The sequence below is a fragment of the Plecotus auritus genome (assembly GCF_963455305.1).
Source record: "Plecotus auritus genome assembly, chromosome: 7".
In the NCBI taxonomy this organism is placed as follows: Eukaryota; Metazoa; Chordata; class Mammalia; order Chiroptera; family Vespertilionidae; genus Plecotus; species Plecotus auritus.
The window spans coordinates 122,983,385-122,998,827 of record NC_137774.1 but is presented as its reverse complement, the minus strand read 5'-3'; the positions used below and the strand labels follow the sequence as shown (position 1 = coordinate 122,998,827).

Here is a 15,443-nt window from a genome sequence, read left to right as displayed (position 1 = left end):
CCACCATTCCTGATGAAAAGACAGGATTATTATTCATTCTATAAACATTTTTGCTTGAACACCTACTGGGTACCATGTTAAGTACAATGGATACTAGTGTAAGTAACACCTGATTCCTGTCCTTAAATAACTCAATCTAGTACGAAAGATAAAGATGGAAATTGGCCATTATAATACCCTGTAATCAGTTTATAACAAGTTTTGTAGAAAGTGCTACAGATACTAAAAGGAAGTGAAAACTGGCTTAGAATAAAAGCTTTAGAAAGGAAATGCCATGTGAGATGAGTACTAAAAAGAATGAGTAGCTCCTGGACGGAGGGAGAAATACAGAAAGGGCACTCTCAGTGGAGAGAAGAGATGAAAAATTATAGAACTGCAAGAGGGCACATGATATTCTGAGAACTTCAAGAAACTTTTGGGAAAGTAGCAGATGAGAAGAAAAAGGCACGAGAAGTAATACAGAAATACCTTATTATGCTAAAAAGCTGGACCTCTGTCCTGACTGAAGGAGGTAAGCCAGGAGAATGACGTGACCATTGAAAAGATGTTGAAAGCAATGGGGAAGATGGGAGGAAGGACAAGACTGAAGGCAAAGGACCAAATAGGATAAGACAAAGCTGGTATGACCTAATGGCTTATATAATTATGGTGACCCAACTCATCACTAATGACCATTAGGTCTGTTACCCAATATATTTCAAATTTAAATATATATTTATTTATTTATTTATATATTTTATTGATTTTTTTACAGAGAAGAAAGGAGAGGGATAGAGAGTTAGAAACATCAATGAGAGAGAAACATCTATTCAGCTGCCTCTTGCACACTCCCTACTGGGGATGTGCCTGCAACCAAGGTACATGCACTTGACCGGAATCAAACCTGGGACCCTTGAGTCCACAGGCCGATGCTCTATCAACTGAGCCAAACCGGTTAGGGCTTAAATATATTTAGAGAATACAGACTCTAATGTATTTTAGAAAACTGTTTATGTGATATGATCTCAATGAAAAATCATGGCAGGAATTACAAAGAAATCACATCAAGATGCCAAAATGTTAATAATGACTAGCTCTGGGTAGTGGGGCTACAGGTCATGTTTTTCTTCTTGTTACTGATATATTTCAAATTTTCTACATGATAATATTTAAAATATATCCTAGAGCAATTGCTTGAAACTTAGCTAAAACTGGCATTAACCCTAAAGGGCCAGAGCCAGGATTCCTTGACAACATAATTGGCCCCAAAACCTCCCTTTAGCACCAACCCCATCTATACATATAAAAGTCCAGCGACTAAACAGCAGAACTACCAGAACAACCGGTCAACCAGTCGCTATGATGCACACTGACCACCAGGGGACAGATGCTCAATGCAGGAGCTGCCCCCTGGTGGTCAGTGCGCTCCCACAGTGGGAGCAGCCGCTCAGAGGGCAGGTCCACAGCCTCTCGGCTGACCAAGATGAGCGGCACTCCCATAGTGGGCCGATCCCCGCAGGCCACGCTCCCACGGGTGCACGAATCCCATACATAAAATGCTCATTCCTACATTAGGACATAAACTCATGTCCTTTTTTGTTTCTTTTGCAACATCCTCTTGCCCTGAATGCCTACCTGTATCCCAATTTGATCATACCACCAGCTATACCCATCTTATACATACAATACCAATAGCTTATTATATGCCCCACACATCATGATATCCAATCATCTTTTATTGAAAGCCTTTTTGAACAGTTCTCCAATTTGTTCTTCCAACAAGATTTTACAAGAATACTAGTGCAAAATCAGTCATATTCTAGAACAAATATTCACACATGAGTCAGTTATAAATATACTAGTGGCCCAGGGCACAAATTTGTGCACATTGAAAGGAAATTAATTAGAAGAAATATTTTCATATCGCTATTCGCCCTTTCTCTATAATAGAAGTGTCAACCAAATTCACGATCGACAATGACAGATGTAAACACACGTGTGTGATTGGCGCCAGCAAAAGCTTTATATGTATCGAGCATGCGCAAATCAACTTAGCCTTTTATATACATATAGAATAAACTTGCTTAATTAGAGCTACTTGCTGACTTAGCTAAACTTTTTCCAGCCCAGTGAAGCATCCCAACTTCTCTTTCAGGTAATTGTCAGCAACACAGAAGTAAATATCAATACAAAGCAGATTATTATTGTAGATCACACAGGGAGAACAAAGGGTAAAATATTTAACTGCAACAGTGTTTGACTATATTCTGTACAGTGAGCCGGGGCCCCGCCAGCAGGCGAGGGGATCCCAAGGCAGGGGCTGGGCATGAAGGCCATGGGGGCATAGGTTACCAAGGAGACAGAACTGAACCTCACATCACCCTGCTTGGCCCCAGAGGATGGCTGGTTAGCCAGAGATGGGTAAGATTCCTCAGGGAAGGAACAACCTAAGACAGGCACAGTCACAGAGGGGCCATCAGGAGAGAACTTGGGGGTCAACAGAGGTGGGGCACAGACCCTCACCCCCCCAACTTTGCAGGGGCCTGAACCCTCACCCCTTCTGAGGGAGATCTCCTGCCCCCATGGCTGCTTCGCTTCCCATGCCCAGCTCAAATCAGGACCCAGGTAACAGACAGAGACTTGGCCAACAGCAGCTGCCCTCTCACTGCAACAAGACATGTTTGAGCTGTCTTGTACCCATGGTGTGGGGAAGTGGGTTTTTTTTTTTTTTGAAATTTTTAAATAAATCTTTATTCAGATTATTACAATTATTTCTCCTTTTTCCCCCCATAGCTCCCCTCCACCCCTTTCCCACCCCACCTTCTGCCCTTACCTCCTCCCCACTGTCCTCATCCATAGGTGTATGATTTTTGTCCATTCTCTTCATGAACCCCCCATACCCCTTTCCCCTTGAGAATTATCAGTCCACTCCCTTTCTATACCCCTGATTCTATTATATTCACCAGATTATTCTGCTCCTCAGGTTTTTAATTCACTTGATTTTTAGGTTCGCTTGTTGATAGATATGTATTTGTTGTTCATAATTTTGCTCTTTACTTTTTTCTTCTTCCTCTTCTTTAAGAATACCTTTCAGCATTTCATATAATACTGGTTTGGTGGTGATGAACTCCTTCAGCTTTTTCTTATCTGTGAAGCTCTTTATCTGCCCTTCAATTCTGAATGATAGCTTTGCTGGGTAGAGTAATCTTGGTTGTAGGTTCTTGCTATTCATCACATTGAAAATTTCTTGCCACTCCCGTCTGGCCTGCATAGTTTCTGTTGAGAAGTCAGCTGACAGTCGTATGGGTGCTCCCTTGTAGGTAATTAACTGTTTTTCTCTTGCTGCTTTTAATATTCTCTTCTTGTCTTTTGCTCTTGGCATTTTAATTATGATGTGTCTTGGTGTGGTCCTCTTTGGATTCCTTTTGTTTGGGGTTCTGTGGGCTTCCTGGACTCGTAAGTCTATTTCTTTCACCAGGTGGGGGAAGTTTTCTGTCATTATTTCTTCAAATAGGTTTTCAGTATCTTGCTCTCTCTCTTCTTCTGGCACCCCCATAATTCTGATGTTGGTACGCTTGAAGTTGTCCCAGAGTCTTCTTACATTATCTTCAACTTTTTGGATTTTATTTTTTGCTTTTTGCTTTTTCAGTTGAGTGTTTTTTGCTTCTTTGTATTTCAATTCTTTGACTTGATTCTTGGGTTCCTCTATTCTGTTTCTGGGTCTCTGTATAATATTTTTTATTTCAGTCAGTGTATGTTTAATTTCTAGTTGGTCCTTTTTCATATCTTCGAGGGTCTCGTTATATTTATCGGCCTTTTCTAGGATATTCTTAAAAAGTCTTATAACCATGGTTTTGAATTCTATATCCAGTCGTTTGTTTTCCTCCATTTCTTTCGTTTGTGATCTGATTCTTTGACCCCGCATTTTCACTGATTCCCTGAGTTGGTAAGGTATATATTTGTGCTAGGTTTCCAATATGGCCCAGTGGGTCTGCTTCCCCAGTTAACCTGAGGTGGACACTCTTGGTGCACCCCTTTGTGGACTGTGTGTACAGCCTTGTTGTAATTAAGTCTTTATTGTTGTTGGTATCACTGGGAAGAATTGACCTCCAGGCCAGTTGGCTGTAAGGATCAGCTGTGTCTACACTGGGAGAAGTTCGGTGCTGGAGACAGCCTTATAGGATTAGACTTGCCAAATTGCAATAGCCTCTGTGCTCAGCTTGGATGGGGTGGAGTCTCATTCTTGGCTTCCTGTCAGCCCCGCCCCTGCGCGCATGTGCACTTTCAGTCCTCCGCCTTCCCCAGCTCGAGTCTCCGCCTGAGAGTCCAGACTTCCCCCACAAGAGCGTGGGTCCCCAGGGGCTCGCCTGGAACTGGGGTTCACTGCAGTCAGAACTGGGGCACAGTGCCGTCAGGAGCCTCTGACTCCCCTCCACCAGGGAAAGCCCGCGGCAACCTCCGCAGCCCTTGTGCGCACAGGCGCGGGCGCGCTTTCAGTCCTCCACCTTCCCCGGCTCCCGAGTCTCCGCCCGAGAGTCCAGACTCCCCCCACAAGAGCATGGGTCCCCAGGGGCTTGCCTGGAACTGGGGTTCACTGCAGTCAGAACTGGGGCTCAGTGCAGTCAGAATCCTCTGACTCCCCTCCACTAGGGAAAGCCTGTGGCAACCCCCGCAGCCTTTGTGCGCACCGGCGTGCGCGCGTGCGCACTTTCAGTCCTCCGCCTTCCCCGGCTCCAGAGTCTCCGCCCGAGAGTCCAGACTCCCCACGTAAGAGCGTGGGTCCCCAGGGGTTCGCCCGGAACTGGGGTTCAGTGCAGTCAGAACTGGGGTTCAGTGCAGTCGGAGGCTTCCTTCCCCCTTCCGCCAGAGGAAGTCAGCCAGGCTCTCAGCCGCCCTTCCTCTCTGCGCGCACAAAGCCCCTTTGCCGTACCTCCAATTCTCTGTGAGCTTTTCTCCTTCCTTCTAGTTGTAGAATTTTCACTCAGCCTGCTTTCCTGTGGTTCAGGATGGTGTCCGTTCTGTCTTTTAGTTGTAGTTTTGAAATTGTTGTGTGAGGCAGCAGTTTAGGTGTTTACCTATGCCGCCATCTTGGTTTCTCCTCGGAAGTGGGTTTTTGATATCTAAATCCAACCTAGCACCAGGAATGCTCAGGGCCTACTCAAGAAGGCAAATAATCCTTTCCACTAATATTTACAAGGTAAAATAAGATTGTTATTAGAGTATTAAATTTGACAGTAAAATAGTAGTCAAGTTCTCAGACTAATTTAAATTGGCTAAGTGAAATAAGCGAATATTCTAGAAAAATTAATGGTACTGGACAAAAAGCTGTTCCTAAAGTGTTAACTAAAATTTTTATTGGTAGTTCATCTCATGGTAAAATTGTGTAACATTTAATGAACCTAAAGCAGTCATATTTTAGTGCAAAAAATTAAAATTTAAAAGCTATCAAGACTGCATTATAAAATTTCCAAAAGCCTCCTAATATTTAAATCAAAAAAGGGGGATAGTAGAAGAATATCATGTAAGGAAAAATATCCTGTAAGTAAATTACATCTAGAAAATTTTTACTTTAGAAAATTAACTTTCATTTCTAATGCTAACAGCAAGACACCCGTGAAAAACACACATGGTGTCAAAACAAGCCAAAGGAAAATCGTTTGGGCAAAAAATGAAAAAGGATCCCAAGTCAAATTTATAGAAAAGATTCCTTTATTAACTTTTGGTCGAGAATATGTTTGTATATTTTCAGAAAACAACTCTAAGGCCATGTGGATTCCTGCAACAGAGAGGAATTGACAGGACTGCTCCAGCCATGAAGACAGAAGAGAAACAGTCCAGAGATGGAAGACGCTGACAACGCCTTGCCATACTAGCAGTCAGCAGCTGTGCATCGCTGCAGGTTGCCCGGGACCAAACCAGAGAGGGTCGGACCTGCATTACCACCATTTGTCCACCATCCAGAACTGAAATATCATTGCTGACATGTACACATAAGGAACTGTTTGACATTGAAATTGGGACTCAAAAGAACTGTTGGCCCAGAAAGAAACTCACTACAGACTGATTCATTTGCCTCTCAGCATAACCATTATTTCTTGTCTCATTTTCGGTTCTTATAAGTGTATTTCTAGTATCACATGATCTCACTCATCTAGGGGAAATAATGAACAACATAAACTGATGAACAAAAACAAACCCGGAGACAGGGAAGCATCAATCAGACCATCAAACCTCAGAGGGAAGGTAGAGGAGGGTGGGGGGAAGGGGGAGAGATCAACCAAAGGACTTGTATGCATGCATATAGCCTAACCAGTGGTCACGGACAACAGGAGGGTGGGGGCATGCATGGGGAGGGGTTTGGGATGGGAATGGGGGATGAGGACAAATATGTGATACCTTAATCAATAAAGAAATTAAAAATTTTTTAAAAAAATAAATTCTGCACAGTGAGAAAACCTGAAGTTATTTTCAAAGTCCACCATTTCTTACTTCTTTTCAGTTGGGTCAAGTTTCTAAGCTTTCTAAATCTCCTTTTTTTGGCTAATGAAAAGAAAATAGGATTCCACCGAGTCTCCTAGCTACCTACTCCAGGACTTCTGGGAGGATCAAATGAGATGAGGCATGGGAAAATGCTTCACAGACATTTGGTTAAAGTGTAGAATGTTTCCACCTGGCTATAAAGCAAGTTGTGTTCCTGGGCTAAAGAAACTCCAAGGAGTCTAGAGACGCTAGGGAGAGGAAGCTGGGCGTTACTACCTGACGTCATTACCCAGAGCCCACAGCAACTGTTTCTGGGCTGGCCATGGGGTCTCGGCAGCATCAGCTGCAATTTGGTGGGGTGTCGCTCGCTCCGGGGTGGTGGCAGGGCCTATGTCCCACTTGGGGGAAGCCGAGTGTTGCTTTGTCGGCCAGGTCCGTGCTGCCGTTTCTTGTAAATGGCAAGTGTGTGTCACAGCAGCTCCTGTGTTGAGCGTCTGCCCCCTGGTGGTCAGTGTGCATCATAGTGACCAGTCAGACAGTGGGAAAGACACTTAGCATATTAGTCTTTTATATATATAGATGTGCATATAATTATACTGCTGATTTGATAAACTGCAAATTATGTAAATAACCACTACTAAAGTGTTTCCAAATCTATTGTCTTAGAAAAAAATTGCCTACTGCTATGGGTTGAATTGTGTCTCCAAAAAAAGATGTTGAAATCCTAACTCTCAGTATCCGTAAATGTGACCTTGTTTAAAAATAGGATCTTTGCAAATGATCAAGATGAGGTTATTAGGATGGACTCTAACCCAATATGACCAGTATCCTTATAAATAGAGAAAATTTGAACAGAGACAGATATACACAGAGAGGACACCATATGAAGAGGAAGGCAGGGATTAGGGTGATTTACATATACAAGCCAAGGAACACCAAAGACTGCCAGCAAATCACCACAAGCTAGGAGAGAGGCATGAAATAGATCCTCTCCCTCACAGCCCTCAGAAGGAACCAACCCTGCCAACACCTTGATTTTGTACTTTTCGTCTCCAGAACTGGGAGACAATAAATGTCTGTTGATCAAGCTACCCCATATTTGTTACTTTGTTACAGCAGCTCTAGCAAAATAATGTACCTACTAAGGGAAACCATGATTTTTTCCCTGAAAGCTACTAAAGACAAAACCATTTTGAAGAAAGACTGCAAATCAGAAATAATAAAGTTCCTTGCTATTAATTTTTCAATCTGGTAGCAAAAGTGCTATTTAATAGCTAAGCCAACCTACTGCCAAGAAAAAAAAAAAACACCTCTCAGATATGAGTCATCCTTCATCCTATAGTACCTTTTATACGTACAGCATCACATAAACTCTGGAGAATGTCATCACCCTATAAATACTGGGACATGAGAATAACATGAAATTACATAGATGTCCCTTTGTTTTGTAAGAGTGTTGTTCTGTGGAATTTTATGTACCTGTAAGAATCTAATTCGACCTATAATAAAATCATAAAGTAGCATAATGAGTTACTTGATAAGGAGCAATGAAATCACCATGGATCAGGAATGGGCTCTGGAGTGACAGACTTCAGTTCGAACCCTTGCTCTGTTACTCATCAGCCATGTGATCTAAGCAAAAAACTTAACCATGTTTGGGCTTCAAATTCTTCATCAGTAAAATGAAAATTTTATATTTTTACATGAACAGATCAAATAATATGAGATGTGCATAACATATAATGATGATAATGGGGCTTTAACAGTTACATAAAAAGTAATAGTCACCTAAAAAAAGAAAGAAAAAGTAAAATTCATAAATTAAGGGTTTACTTTTTTCCTTTATTTGGAATTTACTGGGGTGACACTGGTTAACAAAATTATATACTTTGCTAGAGTACAACAAGCTTATATGAGAATAAAAGTATTGCCTTTGGCTACTTCCTTACTATAAAATGTAAGACCTTCAAAATCTTTCAACCATTTGCTAAAACTCAAAACACATTTAAACTTATTAATATTGGAACTGAAATACAAATAGGATATCAGTCATAGACATCAATTGGGATGTGGCTTTCAAAGCTCCTGTAATAACACTTATTTCCTCAGACCACTAAGCTCTAGCTAGTCCAAAAAAACTACAACTTAGACTGATATCAGGTTAATTGTAATAGTATGACATAATCCACTGTAACCTTCTACCAGGTATTACTGCTGTAGTTTTTGCCTCTTTTTAAATATAAAACTTATTAAATTAAAATATACATCTCAAAAATGTAACTAGTTGAAAAGGGACTTATTTTGAGAAATGTGTAAATAATGCAAAACCCATTTGATCACCAAAATTCAAAAGGACCTTATTATATCCTGTAAACATTCTACACAAGATACAAATTATATTTCCACTGCTAATAATAATAGTACTTATAAACTAAAATTTATATCTACACCTACACATTAAATAGAAGAAACTAAATAATTAAGTCCAAAAAGATGGCAAATATTATAAAGAGAATGGTAGTATTTTTGTTAACCTTTTTATATAAGGTTATCTATCTACATTGGTCAAATCTGTTGGAAAATATATCAATAATCCACTTCTTGTGAGAAAGCCAAATAGTATTTATTCTTTTTTTTTTTAAATATATTTTATTGATTTTTTACATAGAGGAAATGAGAAGTATAGAGAGTTAGAAACATCGATGAGAGAGAAACATCGATTCAGCTGCCTCTTGCACACTCCCTACTGGGGATGTGCCCGCAACCAAGGTACATGCCCTTGACCGGAATCGAACCTGGGACCCTTCAGTCCGCAGGCCGACGCTCTATCCACTGAGCCAAACCGGTTAGGGCAATAGTATTTATTCTTAGCATCTTTTACACTTTGGTGAACTATAAAAACATATTGAATGCTGTATTAAATTCAGTAATATTAGCATCAAAGTAATGTGGGCTCAAGACCAATCATAGGTGTTTTTCTAAATATTTATGAAAATATGTTTTGCCTTCATACTTAGTATAATTCCTAACTTAAACTCAAATAGATTTTGTTAGTTGATGTAAAAAAAAAATGAACCTCCTTCTTGCTAAATAAGCAACATAAAGTCCACTTTTCCAAAAACATTGTTACACAAGTATTTTATTTTATTTTGTTTTTGCAGAGAAATAATTAGGTTGGCATACTCAAGTTAAACAAAATTACTTAAGAAAAATTCTTAGATCTTATATTTTTTAAAAACTGACTTAAAGTTAGCAACGGCCATATTATTTTTATTCAAGATACTCTATTAAGAATAATACAATATCAACTGAAGGACTTGTATGCATGCATATAAGAGTAACCAACGGATGCAAAACATTGGGGGGTGAGGGCATGTATGGGAGTGGGGTGGGAGGGGGGCAATGGTAAGATATGTACACATATAATACCTTAATAAAAATTTGAAAAAATAAATAAATAAATAAATAAAAAGAATAATACAATATCATTTTGATTGACACCAAATTATAATTCTAAGATTTTTTTTCCAAAAAGTAAAGAACAGTACAAAAAAGCTAAATATATTTTCTTTTATCTTAAAATACTAATATTAATAAATAACACAAATACATTACATTAAGAAAACATAATCTATTAAATTATTGGCAAAAAGGCCATACTGATTATTATACCCCTGAAGGCAGGGACTATGCCTTTATCTACCTCATAAACCTTAAACATGACAAGAACTCAATAAAGTGTAATTTTCTATATCTCAAAAACAATAAGTACAACAGTAACATAATTATCCTAAGAATTATGGGAAATAATCCTAGTGAGCAGGCAAATCTAACATTAATAGAAGAAAATTCTATGTCTCTTACCATAAACAAATTCTGAAGTCACAGCTGAAAATTATGCATTGGTTGTGTCAATAGAAAATATACAACCAATGCCAGTTTTGAAATAATTTCAGTTTGATCTAAAGTGAAGTCATTAAGAACTGAGTAGAAAAAGTGACGATATTAAGAAACTATAATCCTACTATTCTATATGGCAAAAAAATAACTTTTTACCATGTTCTGTTATTTCTGTAAACACCACATAACTTTTCCACAGAGAGCAATTTTCACTAAGAGAGTAAGGTAACACATGTGGATTGTATATGGACTATCCATTCTCGTGTCTCACTGGGGTCATTCTGGTTTTGCATTGCTGATTTGGTGGTTAAGATTCCATATTCTCACCACCATCAGACAGATTCATATTGTGATCAGGGAGAAAACAGGTTAGCCAGGGGCTTGTTTCCTTTACCCACACCTTTTCTCATGAATTTCATAAACTTGCTAGAGCAACATGGGGAAATTTAACCAGTGCAGAAAATTCTTTACATTACATATTACAGATGTTCACCAGAATTTTCAACTAGACACACACACACACACACACACACACACACACACACACACACACACACACCTTTTCCTCCAGATAAAAATGCTATAGAAATGAAAGAAATCACATTGGTCTAAGCCAGTGGTTCTCAACCTTCCTAATGCCGCGACCCTTTAATACAGTTCCTCATGTTGTGGAACTGTAAAATTATTTTCGTTGCTACTTCATAACTGTAATTTTGCTACTGTTAATGAATCGTAATGTAAATATCTGTGTTTTCCGATGGTCTTAGGCGACCCTGCTAGCGGTTCTCAACCTGTCACGACCCACAGGTTGAGAACCGCTGCTGTAGAGCCTAAGACCACTGGAAAGCACAGATATTTACATTACGATTCATCAACAGTAGCAAAATTACAGTTATGAAGTAGCAACAAAAATAATTTTATGGTTGGGGGTCACCACAACATGAGGAACTGTATTAAAGGGTCGCGGCATTAGAAAGGTTGAGAACCACTGGTCTAAGCAAAGAAACCAATAATTTAGGCTAAATAAAAGGGGGATATCTGATTATATTGGATCTCTCCTCCCCAACCTAATATGCTAGGGAAATTTTCTTACTAGAAGCTGCTGAACACATAAGATAATTGACCTAAACTACTCAGAAAAAAATGTTATGTGGTTTGCTTGTTAAAACACAACCACCCTGAAAATATTTATAGCATTGGCAAAGCCACTATTAGTAGCTTCATCTGCCCTAAAGAAAAATGATTCTATTATTACAAGTTTTCAAGTATGTATTTACAGAAGGAAGCAAATAATTTATTAAACCAACTTTTTGGTCTTGAAGCAACAGATTTTGGAAAAGGTGGTTTTACAATAAGATACATAACTCCACATCTAGTTATAATGCTATTTTTTCATAGAAGAGGCATGACACTGTGTGAATATATTGAGTCAAGCCTACTCATCTCAACTAAGAATGAATTAAATTTGTTAGAGTGAAAACCTGAGAGAAAACATACATACATGTAATTCTAAGTTGCCATTTTTAGAATAGGGTTTTTCTCCAAAGAGATTTTAAAATGTGTTTCCACATTATTCTATTTGTGCTGCTTTCATTTTAGTGCTCCAGTAAGTTGGTTGCTAAACAGAAACAAAAAGCACACTTGTTTTCAAGTAGAAAGGGGTTTGTGATTTGACCACAGAATAAGCTATATATATATTTTAAATCTGTCAAAGCCCTAGCTGGTTTGGCTCAGTGGATAGAGTGTCGGCCTGCTGACTGAAGGGTACAGGGTTTGAGTCCTGTCAAGAGCACATGCCCAGGTTGCAGGCTTGATCCCCAATAGGGGGCATGCAGGAGGCAGCCGATCAATGATTCTCTCTCATCATTGATGTTTCTATCTTTCTCTCCCTCTCCTTTCCTCTCTGAAATCAATAAAAACATATAAAAAAACAAAAATACAAAAAATCTGTCAAAGTCCTGACTGCCAAAATATATTGAAATTGAGATACATGTACACATAAAGAGACACTTGCATTTTCCTAGTCCAGTTACCATACAGAGATCAGAAAATTAACTGTAAAGTAAGGTGCCTATCAAAAGCCTCATCATACCCAAACTATTATTCTTTCCAGAAAAGTCCAGAAGGGAACCACAGGCTCTGCAGGACACACAGTGTTCTTCTATAAGTAACTTCCAGACTGATATGGCTCCAATGTTTTTAATCCACAGAAAAGATATTCTAAGAGGAAAACATTTCCTGCATGCACAATCCCAAAATCACACAAGCCTGTGGATAGTCCAGAGCAGTGGTCAGTCAGCTGGTACCCAAAAGCTGACAATGTGAACTAAAGAAAAGAGTGCTTGAATGGAAGTCGGGAGATCTAAGTTTTACCAGTATAACCAGCTCTGGGATTTACTATTCTGTTTCAGGCAAGTTAGTTAACTTCTCTGGGCCTCTGTCTTATGTTTGTTTTGTTTTATTTTGTTTCATATGGAAAACAAGAATTAATCAAAAAACTTTTTGTAATTATGGCCAGGAGGCCAGCAGAAAACATGTAGACCTATCCCCGACTTCACAGATGAGGGCAATAAAGCAGAGAAACATACCCAGTCATTTAAAAGGACAGTTCACTTATGTCAAAATTCTAGACCATGTCAAAAAAGATACTATAAGGCAAAAAGGATTAAAATCATCAAATTTAAGATGATTATCATCTTTTCAGGAAGAGCTTCGATTGTACTGGTAACATTTTATTTCTCAAATTGAGTTTGGAGTACAGGGAATTATATGTATGATTTTTTTTCTGTTAGAAATAGTTTCTAATCACTTTTTTAAGTAACCACCAAAACATCTTTAACCAAAACATTTCTCTGAAAATTTAAAGGTCAATGGAAATAGTATGTGGTTTCAAACATTCTCCTGCTGAGTTTGTAACGTAAATATCACTGTGTCCCCCTAATATAAGAAAAAAAAGTGAAATAGGCTGTAAATAAATACACACACACACATCCAATCTTCCAGCTTAGTAAAATACAAACAGTACATAAATGGCACAAAACACAAAATAAACTGTATTATTAGTATCATTATTACCCATTTAAGAATATTGAGAGAGGCCCTGGCCAGGTAGTTCAGTTGGTTAGAAAGTCGTCCTGATACACTAAGGTTGTGGGTTTGATCCCGGGTCAGGGCACATACAAGGATCAACCAACGAGTGCATAAATAAGTGGGACAATGAGTTGCTGTTTCTCTTTTCTCTCTCTCCCACTCAAATCAATAATTTCAAAATGTTAAAAATATATATATTGCGAGAAACAATAATAATCTGTACTCTAAACATGCCTAAGGGAAATATATTAAAGAGTCACATCTGAGAGCCTAGTGCTCAATCATCAGGTTGTTTGTTTGTTTGTTTGTTTTTACCGAGACAAAAAGAAACTGCAATGATTTTCCTAAAGTGAGCAAACACTTTTCCAAACCTCTACATGAAATTACCTGTAAAAGTAAGTGCCTCTAAAATTTCTGAAATTTTCCAACAAGAAAGTATAGGTCATTCAGCAAAATATATTTACTGTATACTACCATAATAGCTATTTAATTGTTATCATTATGATGCAGATATATAATGGAAACAGATGTTCCTTTTTTTCCTTTCAGCAAAGCACAGGAAAAGCATAAACTTGCTGATCCTGCATGGACTACTACCATAGCACAATAGAGGAAAAAAGACATTAGCACATGACAATATTAGTTTTTACTACACAACTAATTGCATAAAAAGTATAACTTGAGATCATTAAATCAATATAATTTTCAGCACTACAGAAGGGAAACAAATAGATTTGTATAACCAGCCTATTTCACATCTGCAGTTGGGAAAATACTTCTGAGAAATTAAGTAAATGCAAAATACTACCACTGCTTTCAGAACACAAGGAAAAGACTGTTGTTCTGTTTTATTTGCTCATGTAACATGAATTGGAATGCTGCCTCTACAGAGAAATTTTTTAAACAGTACTGGTATAAAGTGAAAGAACCTTTCTAGAAAACAATTTGGCAATCAATATTTTAAAAACCTTAAAATACAGTCTATACCTTAGTCCAAGTAATTTCTATTCTAGTAACATATCATAAGTAAATAATCACAGGAATGATTAAAGATTTATTTAAAATGTTATTCATCATAACTTTATTTATAATGGAAAATTAAAATCTAACCCTCCAGTGGTAGAATGACAATTAATTAAGTTATATATGTTAAAACATTATACCATCAATACTAATGACTTTAATAATAATTTTAATTATATATGAAAATTTTTATTCTACTACACAAACTGAAAAAAAAGCAGAATATGAAGTGATTTCTACATATTTTTATAAATATATTATATAAAAAAACATATAAGTGCTTGGAGAAAAAAGGCTTAGAGAAAATACACAAAATGTCATTTTTAACTTGTGAAAATTCTCTATTATGAGCAGATAATACTTTTTAATTAGAAAAGTTATTTTTTCTTTAAACAATTAAACAATTCTATTTCTATGCTCTAATACTCTCTGTCCTTGTCCAAAGTTTCTGAAGATTCTTTGGGTCAAATAATCCTATAAATATTTTAGGTAAATTAATTTAAGTTACATTGATATGTTATTTGATCCTAAAATCTGGCATAGAAAGAAAAGCATTTGTCAGTTACATAGACAACACATTTTTTATCCTGAGTTAAACAAGATCCTTACAAAATAGAGAAAAATTTTATAGGATAAACATTATAAATGTTTACTTAAGAGCTATTAACATAATGTGTTTTCAGTCACCATGTCAAGGAAATTTTTCAATTAAAAATATTTCTAAAGCAAATAAAGTACCCTATTAATTGCTCTCCCAGTTTGCCAATAAAAAGTTTGACACAGCTTTTGTAGGACTCCTAGTTTCATGATTGTATTTTTAAGAGAAGAAGCTGATTTGTCTTAGGCTATTACTGTCTACTACTTCTAGAAGTCTTAAGGAAAGGTGGGAAGCAGCAAATTCTGGCAATCTGCCTAAAGAGAAATCAATGAAACAAATTAATCCTTCGCAGGCTGCAATGACACAGTAATCC

At 37.7% G+C, this 15,443-nt stretch overlaps 1 long non-coding RNA gene across 7 annotated transcripts in view; it reads right to left on the bottom strand.

Annotated features, from left to right (window-relative positions):
* LOC308253835 overlaps positions 1-15,443 on the bottom strand; it is a 128,418-nt gene that overhangs the window by 99,870 nt on the left and 13,105 nt on the right. The gene's annotated exons all lie outside the window — the stretch shown is intronic.